Raw genomic sequence first — 12,223 nt, forward strand, 5'->3', positions numbered from 1 at the left:
ACTTATGGAACTTCCTAATTCATGACACAATCTTAATTCAGAAATGGCTATTTTTCTTTTATAGTAATTTAACTACTCTAAATATTTGTTATTCAGTTTCCCTTATTTCAAAAGACATATTAAGGTCTTTTAGATACTACCGTAGAGTTTAGTTGTGGATCTTATGTAGGCGTAGGATATTTCAAGATTTAAAATGCCTTTAATTCATCTAAAATAACAAATTTGTTGGACAACTGAATTTTTTCTTTATCAACATTGCAGTATACATTAAAATACGAGGCAACTTTCTAATTATTGAAAAAAAGATCGTAGATTTTTATTAATAGAAATTTATATGCTTTCCGATTCATATCTCAGAAATGCACTTATAAATAGTCCTTAAATTTATATTCTTTGCCTAGGTTTTGAAGAATTTGTGGGCTTTGTTTAGGGGAACACTATCCTAGACTTCTTAAAACATAGTAAATAAATCATTTATAAAGGCAGTGTAGAAGGGACACTCTAGGAAAATCTATATAAATCAGGGTCCCTAGAGTCCTTTTTAAGATTCAGGATAAGGAAGTAATTTCTCTCATTAAACTCCCTTGGTGTGAATATGATAGTTCAACATTTCATAAATATTTAATGAATTATTATTTCCTACAACTTATGAGTGAACAATTGAAGCTTTTTTTGGATTATCAGTATATGTCTGGCAGTGTGGGGAAATGGGTGATTATAAATGCTTGATGCTGTGAGTATGTCTCAAAAAAGTCTGGAAAAATAATTTCTAAGTTTTAGAGAGGGCAGGAAGGATGTTTAGTGGGATTCTTTATGGTATAAATTTGAAAGTGCCTGGCGGGAGTGCTTCCTCATTCTTAATTCTTCAAGTATTATTATTAGTAGTAATAATAATATCACCGATACAAATAATGAACCTGACAGAGGTAAAACGTTGCAGAAATCGTTCTAGGTACCTTACTTATCTAAGCTTGTTTAAGCTACAATTCTGTGACACAGGCATTAACATCTCTTTTACATTGGAATAAACTAGAGCTTAGATGCTTAAGAACTTGAAGCAAATAAGTGCTGAAACTAAGTCTGATCTCAAATCTCTCACATTCCAAAAATCCATGCTCTTAAATTGCATCATGTTGATCTCCTGTGCTGAGGAAAAGTTATTTTTCCTTTTGCTATCGAAAATAAAGGTAGTTCTTTGCATACTGGTTCTGGCACTGTCTCACACAGGAGCTTCCAATAACTGCCAGTCACATGGTGACAATTATGCTTGATTAAGCAGATCCAGTAAGTACTTGATCGACTTTTTCCCATAAATGCTGACATTTGCAGCCAAAGGGAAAAGAACACTTGCCATTATTCTAAGTACTCTGGCCATTTCCCCTTGTCCCTCCCAATAATACCAGGCCCTGAGGTTCCTAAGAACAGTGTTCCCAGATTCTTAGCAGCCTGAATTCCAGGGTTTCTATCAATATTTCTTTGGGTAATTAAAATTTTTGAGCTCGGTAAGTCCTGCAAGCAGACTGGTGGCGAATTGTGAGATTTGAAGGGATGTTTGGCAAAATGTCATTGTTGCTGTTGGTCATTCTATCCCTGATAATTCATTGCTATAGATTTTGAAGTCTTTACAATGTTCCACAATCCTCTAAAAATACATAGGAAAGAGTACTTTGAAAATTACAAATGCATGCTATTATGAGAATGTAAACAACCCCATGAGATAATATCATAGCTATTGGCTAGCACATTGGTTTATAGTTCTTGAAAAGATGACTTGAGCAGTGTTTCTCAAAAGGTGTATCAGAATCGCTCAGTGAGCTTGATACTGCTTTGGGCCCTATGCTCCCTGCCTCAGACTATCAGACTCTCAAACATAGAGTATTAGGGTAATATAAGTGGCTTAAGACAATGAAGTTTAATTTTATGTGGCACTCTAATGTGGGTCAAACAGCATTCCTGAATGGCTCTCCTCTAAACAACCAGGGATTCAGGTTTTTCTTATAGTGGGCTCCACAACTCAGAATTCACTACTTCCAGCTGTAGAGATAAAGCAGGGGAGAGGGAGAAGCACAGGACAGAGTAGGAAAACCTGGTGAGAGGAAGACATGAACCTCAAAAGAGATCTTATGGGCCAGGTCCTCACTTTGGCCAGAACTGGTCACATGGACCTAAGTGAATGCAAGAGAGCTGATAATATGCCCAGGAGGCTAATAGACACAGTTTGGTGAACATATAGCATTTTCTCTGCCTCATAGGTTATGTGAGTAAGGCTAGATAGAGCAGAGAAAAGCAAAATTAAGTAAGCGTGAAAAACTTTGATCATAATAGAATTTTTTTTTTTAAAGATTTTATTTATTTATTTTTTCCCTCCAAAGCCCCAGTAGATTGTTGTATGTCATAGCTGCACATCCTTCTAGTTGCTGTATGTGGGACGCGGCCTCAGCATGGCCGGAGAAGCGGTGCGTCCGTGCATGCCCGGGATCCGAACCCGGGCTGCCAGCAGCGGAGCCCGCGCACTCAACCGCTAAGCCACGGGGCCGGCCCCATAATAGAATTTTAATGGGAGCGCAACAATGCTTTTATAGTTAATATAGGTCTGTGCAAAGAATATATGACCATAATGTGACTTTTAGGCAGGTTTTTTCCATTTTCATAATCTCTAGTATGGTCCTTGGGAAAATCCAAATGGGGACTATTGATAAGGAATACCTGAAAGTAGGGCTGGCTTTATGGGCATGTAACCTGTGTTGTTGCACAGGGCTCTACTCCCACAAAGACCCCACAATTGGTTTAACGCTCAGCTATTGCTGTCTTGAAATTCTTAGTAATTTTGAACAAGGGGCCCCACATTTTCATTTTGCACTGCACCACTATTCTAATCACTCTGGCCATCTCCCATTATGTAGCTGGTCCTACCTGAAACTCAAGCCTTATCTAAACTGGGCTCAATGATAAAATGAAGATACAATCTTTAAGATGCAGTTAATGCTGATCGACCTTGTAAAGAAGACAAATTACTATAGCAAAGCTGTGTGTGTGTGTGTGTGTGTGTGTCTGTGCACATGCACACGTGGACATGTGCCCACACAGGAATGTATTTTTTTTTAGGACAAAGTTTATTGGGAGCAATTTGTTTTAATTGATATTCATCAAGCATCATTCTTTTGTTTATTGTTAGCTACTCATGTGAGAACTTGGTTGATGTCTATAGCACAAACATTTGTTTCAGATAAATGGGTGTTTCAGTTGGGTAAGTTTTAATTAAGCAACCTTTATTGTACAAGTAGTTGTTTTTGAAACCATGAGAAAACTACTATAGTTTGCTAATTCTGTTATCCAGAATCTGAAGATGTTGAATCTTGTCTACTATAACCTTGAATATGATTTTGGCTACAAGTGTCCCAAATATTTGGCAACAAGAATAAATAAGAAACTTTTCCAATGTGTTAAATTCTTTTTATATTGCAAATTCCTAGGCACAATTTAACTCTTCTCAAGTTCATAGAATCATTTGATTCTGAAATGAATGATTTATTTTTAAATCCTGCTTCCACACCACTTGCCTATATCACTACGCTAGCATATTACATTTCATGGGGATTTATTTATTTACACATTTGCCAAAGGAGCACACTGAACTCTTAACTCCTTGAGAACAGGTGCTATTGACATCCATCTTGATATTCTCAGGGCCTAATAGTTTCCAGGCATCTAGAACATGTTCAATAAATATTTGATGAAAGAAAGAAGGAATAAAGTCATACTAAAATTTCATTTTTATTTCAGCAAAATATATATTTCCAATTCTTAAAGGAAGCTTCTGCTCTTAGTAAAGCCAAAATCAGGGTGGTTTTGTTTTGCAACATCATTTTAAACTTGCATTATGCTTTAGCCCATAACAGCTATGTTCCAGGTGGGGATAAAAGAAAGTATACTCTTATTAAGTGAAATTTTAAAACATATAAAGGGTAAAAATAACATGTACTTAACTGTCATATTCATAAATTATTTATTTTGTTGAAGGATCTTTTTGTCCTGTTAAAAAAAAAAATGAGTTGCTTGGAACACATTCACACAACACACATACAAGTAAAGAAAAACACTAAACATAGGTTTCAAGGGATATATATGTTGATATACTTTTGTATTAAACTTGCTACTAATAATATAACTTTTTTCCCATGGTCTACTAGTAATGGCCATGAATAGGGGTCACAATCCTTTTGTTTAAGGCTGGAAATGGTTTACTTACTGTATTAGTTTCCTGTGGCTGCTATAACAAATTATCACAAACTTGGTGGCTTATAACAACAGAACTTTATTCTCTCCTACTTCTAGAGGTCAGAAGTCCAGAACTAGTATCACTGGACGAAAATCCATAGCATGTCTGCATGGCCACATTTCCTCTAGAGGCTCTAGAGGAGAATCCATTCCTCGCCTCTACTAGCTTCTGATAGCTGCCAGCATTCTTTGGTTTATGGCTAAATCACTTGAATCATCAAAGCCAGCATCTTTAAATCTCTCTTTGCTCTGTCTTCATATTGCCTTCTCTTCATTGTGTGTCAAATCTCCCTCTATCTCTCTAAGGACACTTATGATTGCATTTAGGGCTCACACAGATAATCCAGGATAATGTCCCTATCTCAAGGTCCTTAACTTAATCACATCTGCAAAGACCCTTTTCCCAAATAAGGTAACATTTACGAGGTTCTATGAATTAGGATATTCTGTCTTTGGGAGCAATTATTCAGCCTACTACATTTGCCCTGCCTATTTTTGCATTAGTTACTAAGTAGTGGAATTCTAGATGATGTGTAGTAGTATATTTTTCTCTATGCTTACCAACATAGGAATAAGAGTGCTGTATAAGTAAGTGTTGGAGAACTATAAACTAAATAGCCCTATGAAGGAAATGCTGCATAAAGAAGCAGGCTTTGGCAAGTAGGGTTCAGAGAGGGAGCTCATAACTTCATAATAATACCTCACATAAATTAAAGTAATGTTAATTGTCTCCCCCAAAGCAAGGCCATTAAGCAGGTTATTGCTCCTACCTTAAGAATTTATTTTGGTATTTCTTGTGGTCCTACTTTTTCGTTGGTATTTTACTTTTTACCCAGAGAGGATATAAACACCTCCATGACAGTCCTTTCTGGTATATTTCATCTCCAAGTATAACAAGAGGAGGAAATAAATGACCAAATAGGTCCTGATTAGCTCCACAGCAATCAAAAACAAAAGGCTCTAGAAAGATGTCGGTAGGTGGAGCTCCATGTTGAAACACACTTCCTAACAAATGGAAAGAAAGTGTATCTACAGTCCCTAGTTATGAACGGCTGAATTATCAGTGACCTTGCCACTGACCAGGGAGGAATTTTCTATTTCATTTTTTCTACTGTGTTGAGGTAAGCCATCTGAACCACGAAAGAAGGTGTTTCATTCCTTCAACACATGTTTTATTCGTCTCCTACCATGTGCCAGATATTATGTGCAAAGCTCTGGCGAATACAATTGCTTTCTTTCTCCATCTGTCAATAGCTTTCCATGTAATTTTAAGTTCCTCAAAATTTTGGGAAGTCCTATGCTTGGTCATTTACAACTGAACCAAGGTCACAGAAGAACAGCTTAGTTGGAAGGGGGAAAAAAAGAAGAAAAACAAGAACACCGAGAAGTTACATAAATGTCCTCTAGCACATTCCTTGTTCTGAGGGCTAATGTACTGTAGCAATTCATCAGTCATCCTAATAGTCTTTTAACTTCTGTCAGAAAGTCTACTAAATGCTAACATCATAAATGTTTAATATTCTAAAACATATTTTCATTAATCATGCAAATTATCTGGGCATCCATATTTCACAATAACCTCTTTTGAGATTAAGAGGCCTAAGGCTTTGTGTATGAGAGACCCATGTTAGTCAGTGATATTGTAGATGAAATATAACTTAGAATTAAGGAATTTTAAAACTGAAAAGTTGCTATTAAAATTCTAATATCTACAGGCCGGCCCCGTGGCTTAGCGGTTAAGTGTACGCGCTCCGCTGCTGGCGGCCTGGGTTCAGATCCCAGGTGCGCACCGATGCACCGCTTCTCCAGCCATGCTGAGGCCACGTCCCACATACAGCAACTAGAAGGATGTGCAGCTATGACATACAACTATCTACTGGGGCTTTGGGGGGAAAAATAAATAAATAAAATTATAAAAAAAAATTCCAATATCTATGTGCTATCACATTTATAAAAACGCAAAAATTATATTAATGTCAGATACTTCTGATTAGGTAGCAAACAGCTAAAATATGCACTTGCTTCATTCTATTTTATTACATACTTTGTGGATGGATATTAATGTTGGTAGATGGTGTAGTGTCCCAATAGAAATGACCCTACATTTCATAGCAAAGTGGACTATGGGCTTGGTTGTTAGTAAGGGGTAGAACATGTGTTCCTTGCAGTTAGTTGGCCTGAATTGCACCATGAAAACTTCCATTTATATGCTGCCAGTCACCCTGATTCCAGGGATTCTTGGCTGCTTGGAAAAAGGAGAAATATGTGGGTGGGCCCTGTGAAACAGGAGGATGAAGAATTGAAAAGAGTAAAGGGTAAGAATTTGGGTAGTGTGAGTGGAAATGCTTTATCCTGAAGCTGTTTGAGTGTAGGTCGAGATGGAAGTGGTAGTGAAATAGAAATGACCTGAGACCATGTAAATGTAGTTACGCTGGAGTCACAGAGCAGTGCTCATTGGACTCAAGAACATGACCTAAGTAACTGGAAGTCATGAGCGATGGTGGTTCAGTGCACTAGTCCAGCTCCCAACAGGAAACAGATGGCACAATCAAATTAGGACAATTCAAGGAAGGCTTATTTATAAAGGGACTAATTACAAAGGCATGGGCAGGGTGGAGGGTAGGGGAACCGTTAAGGGCTGTGCCGGTAGTGAGAGCTAACAGCCACAGAGCTGTTATTAACTCTAGGCCTTACAAGATGAGAGAAAGGAGCAATTACCAGAATCTGAAGGAAACAGAGTCACATACAAAAAGTCGCCTTTAAGGGACTAGTGACCTTTGATTAAGGGAGACAACCAGCACAAGGAGATCTCATGGAGAAAACAAACACCCTGACCTCACTCCCCTCTCTCCCTCCAGCCTCCTGATAGGGCTTCTTCATCGAGCCCAACAGGAACCTGAGGGTACAGATCAAGTATGTAGTCCGTGCAGGTCAGCCTCCCCGAGTGGATACCAGAGCTTCACATGTGGAGAGTGGATCTGGAGGGGGATACCAGGAGTCAGAAATGTTTAATTTTGGTATGAATACCACTTCTTTGATTATACGACCAAAGTTCATAGCCACCCTTTCAATGATTTTCTTATGTGTTTTTTTTAACCATTTCTTATAATTTCTTTCATGGTTAGTTTCTTTCACAATAAATCCTGATGCTGTATCCTTTATCTTAATGGAATTTCTGGTAGCAATGCTGCTTCCCCAGTACACATGCATGAACCTCTGAGTAATCAGATATTAAAAAAAAAAAAACTTTGCTAAATGCCATCCAGACAGTTCATTATTCTCCCCGTATAGCTTTTTTCAGTGTAACGGTGTGCTTTTAAACGTCTATAAACTGTATTGCTAAAGGAACACTGAAGTCTTTACTTTTTACATAGTTTGCCTTGTAATTATATTTCTCTAGTAAAATATTTAACCATTACTTCCTGAATCATGGATTCTAAGGTTCAATAAATATACAAAGGGAAATATATTTGTTTTTATACAGAGAGACAGATTTTTCTCCTGAGCATTTTCAATGATTGCTGCAGGAATGAATGAGTAAAGCTTTCAAGAATGAATAGTTGCAGGAAACCAACTTACTGTTGCACATAAGTCCATGCAGCCCCCGGGTACAAGTACTTATGTATCTCCTATTGTTGAGTTCTCTATTTTTTTATGAATATGCATACTGGGGAAAAAACTTCCATCTGCTCTCTTTTAGCTGATTCTATCACATTTTTTGAGCTGTGCATCATTATGGAGCTTTAGAGAAAGATGATCATTTACATTACATATGGATATGAAGGAGAGAAGGAGTTGATGAATTGCAAACAAGTATAATTTATACAGACAAAGTGTGCCAGAAGTGCTTTTCACCCCATTTTACTCTGCAAATGGAATGATTCCTGCCCATTCACTTGGCCTAGTGCCCAAGAACTCAGAGGAAAATGATCCTGTTAGCCTTATGCATCAGGATTCCACTCCTTCCTTATGAGGAAACAGTGCTCTGCACTCAGGACCACCAGGGACCCCAGAAGGTCAAAAGAGATCCCTGAACATGCTAATGTCATTTTTTAGATTCTTCCATCATGGCTTAATTTATAATATACATCACGCAGACACACTGATACTCTAGCTATTGGTAATTCAAATGTGAGAAGTTTGTGTGATGAAGGAAAGGGGTGTGATGAAAAGCTCATATTTTCCTGGTAGCCTCTTTCTGCACTTTGCTTTCCCATGGCAGATCATTTGTGTAAATGCCCGTAGGCTGCATAAATATGTCAACATCTACATTGAGGGTGTCTTCCTAAGGGCTTCTCGGTTGACTACAGCACAATCAGCTGTGACTCTATCTTGTAAAGCCAGGGCTCAACGTGCAGTAATAGCAGTAATGACCTCAAATCTTTTATTTATTTATTTATTCATTAATATAGGCAGTTATTTATATATTCCGATCATTCAGTCTTCCAAAAATGATTATCCCTATCATGTGCCAAGAGTGAGGAATCAAAGTTAAATACAACGTAGCCTCTTCCTAAACTGTCAGAAGTAAACAGAGAAATATTGTCATGACGAAGTGATCATTTATCTGCATAGTTCTGTTAAATAAGCTGATCCTTTTTCATTGCTGCTGGACAACACAGTTGTCCTCGTCCTCAGACAATGTGTGTCTGAAGAGTTTCAGATGACTACAAATCCATGCCTGTAGTATGGTAGCATAAGCAGTGCTTCCATTTTATGTTCAGGTATCAGTTTTTATGCACATACTGCATGCATTGTGCTGGGGGCTTTGCACACGTTATCTCGTTTAATGAACACAGTAATATGGAATATCAGTACTATAATTATTTACATTTTGTAGAGGAAAAACACTAAGCTTTGATGATAAGTGACCTGCCCAAAGTCACACAGTCTTCAAACCAGGACCTCCAGTCTATGTGTTGAGGTCACCACTGGGTGTGATCAGATGAATTCTGCAGTAAGACAGGAGGTAGCATAAAGTAAGGGTTACTCCTATCTTACTTCCACAGCCAAAAAACTGGGCAAATTTAGAAACTGCTGTTCTTTTACCTATATTTAGTCCCTATTCATTTTGCTCTCAACTTTTACATAATTTTAGCATGACTTCCCACTTTATGAAGGAGTACTTGAAGTGTGCATGCTGATTAGTTATACAATTTTCTTTGTCAGTGGTGGGGAGATGGAAGTGCGTGCATGTGTGGGGTGATGGAGTATCTAAAATTTCTTCATACATTTTTCTCAGAACTTATGCTTGTAACGGAAGTTTCTCAACATGAAATGTCATCGATTGGCCTCACTCAGGAAGTTGCACGGCGCTTGACTGTAACCTCAGTGAATTGGACGTTGTCTAGAACCTGATAATCTTTATCTGCCTATCATTTTAGAAATTTTAAAACTTACTTTATTTTTTAACTAATTCTCTTGGCAATTTAATTGATAAAAAAAGAAAAGCTTCTGATAAAATACTTCAGGGTGAAGATACATTCGTGTTTATATCAGCGATAGAATGCGAGGGGAAGGGAAACCAGAATTGAAATGATCCGATTTTTGCTCTTACTAAAACAGTATTATGAGTATTTTTATCCATTTACCTGGAATAAAATTTCTTTAACCATGCACGCTGTCACAACATACTTGAATTTGTTAATGTAGTGTATCCCTGGGATCAGAATAATCATTGCATTCCAGAATGACTTCTCTATACAGAAAGACTTAGCTTGTTCCAATGGAGAGGCTATGGTGAGATTCTATTGCAGACTATCTGATCCAAGAGGCTTTTATTGGCATAGTCTTGGGGAACACATATGTTCCATGTCTAAATATCGTTGAGTGAATAAATAAATGAATGAGACTGGGACTTTTACCCAGTTTCAACCTAGAACACAAAGCCAGTGTGATCATCTGGTAAACATTAAAATGTCAACCCTCTAAACACCTTTACATCCACTCTTAAAAGGCTCACACTCGTGTCTCTCTCCCAGGCAAAAGCAGGAGAAGGTCTAAGTCCCTCAACTACCTCACAACCTTGGTGAACTATTTCTTGCCTTTCTAATCCTGTTTATCCAGCTTTCCACGCTCAAGAGAAAAACCTGAGGAAGGTGAGGCCAGAGCTGCAGGGATCCGGTAGGTGAAGCAAGGCAGTAAAGCTCCCTTAATATGGTATATACTTCTGCTACGCACGTGTCCTTTTCAGTGCTGTGCTCCGTGATGGGGCCATCCTTCCGGCAACTTGAACCTCATGGTGTCTCCACTTTCCTCCTTCCTTCCCTCTTTGCAGGAATCTAATCTCTCTTCCTCTTCTTCAATCTCCTCTAGGCCTCTGCACCATTTCTATTCAAAAGCATTTCCCTAAATTCTTGACCAGATTTTCATTTTGAAGTGGTTGAAGTTGTAGCTGAGTATGCTTCCCAGGTGATTTCCACCACTTTACAATCAAGCGGTTCCTTAGATGCTTCCCAACCTACAATTTCCTGCCATCTTCATAAAGAAGCTGTACTCTCTTGACCTCCCTGAGGCAGCAGGTTGATTAAAATTTAAAATTATGGCCAATGGCTGTGCTGTGTCCAAGGAGGCCCTAGAATAATCTATTTGGAGTGGTAGCCATAGCAGTAGTGGGGCCATGATGTAGGCAGCATGCTGGAAATTTGAAATTGAAGCACCATTTCCTGCTGTGGAGAGGCAAGAATAGAAGTAGGCATGTGCTTTACTCCTGACCTGGACACTGCATATGGGATTAAATCTCATGGATCTGGAAAAATATGCTAGAGATTAACAATATAATGTTGTCCCCCAGCATTTGAAATAGCACTTTGTGTTCCTTATTTTTCCTAAGGAATTACGTTTTATTTGTTTAAAAAACTTTTAGGTCACTTTAGAAGGTATCTGCCTATAGGTTAAGTAGATTGATTTACATATAAATATGGAATCTGTTATATGAGGATAATCATTATATTCAATGCACTCCTGCAAACATTTTCTAAATGCCCACTCTGTGCCTTGTATAATACCAGGCACCAGGGATTAAAAAGGCTAAACAAAATAATCTGTCACAAGGAGGTCACAGTCTCATGGAAGGGCAAGTGTCAGACAAATAGAAAAAGTATGATATGATAAGTGCTATAGCCAACAGAAATACAAGTTGCTATAGAAACACAAAGAGGAGAACATGAAAGGGAATCACGGAAGGTTTCACAGAGTAAGTGACTTGTGTGATAAGTCTTAAGTCAGAGAACAGAGGGAGGCTTCTGGGTGTAGAAAATAGCAGGAGCCACTTGAGGAAAATACATAGCATATGAAAAGTCACAAAGGATATAGTGAATTCAAGGAATTGCAAGTAGATTGTTATGGCTGGAGAATGTAGCGTGAGAGGTGGGAGAGGAAAGATATGACTCATAGGGTAGATTTAAAAAAGTGGTTGGGAAGGACCTGTTATATCCTGGAAGAAAATTTAAATATTCTATTAAAGACAATGAGGAGCCATCAAACAATTTCAAGCTGGAAAGTACATGATTTGATTTACATGTTAGAAAGATCTTTCTGGAGGCTGTGGAGGATGGATTAGAAGAAAGGGCACCGGTAGAAGTCAGTTGGAAAGCTCTTGCACTCTTTCATACATGAGATCACGAAGTTCTAAAGCAAGACAGTAATCATGAGAATGGTTAGAAAGCCATGAACGCGAAAGCATTTCTAGAGGTAGGATCCCAGGAGCTTGATTACTTGTTGAATCTGTATGAGGAGGACGTATGTGAGACGAAGTGAGAAATGATTTTCCGCCTTGGATAACAGGTGGGTGTTGGTGCCATTAAAGAGAGAGGTAGGTTGGGAATAAAAAAGGAGAGACAAATTTGTAGAGCAAATCAAGGATTTGGGTATGTTGAGTTGAAGCTTCCTAGAGTGCTATGAACTGAATTGTGTCCCCCCCACATCCCCCACCCCTGCAAAATTC

The sequence above is a fragment of the Diceros bicornis genome, chromosome 27 (genome assembly GCF_020826845.1).
Source record: "Diceros bicornis minor isolate mBicDic1 chromosome 27, mDicBic1.mat.cur, whole genome shotgun sequence".
Lineage (NCBI taxonomy): Eukaryota > Metazoa > Chordata > Mammalia > Perissodactyla > Rhinocerotidae > Diceros > Diceros bicornis.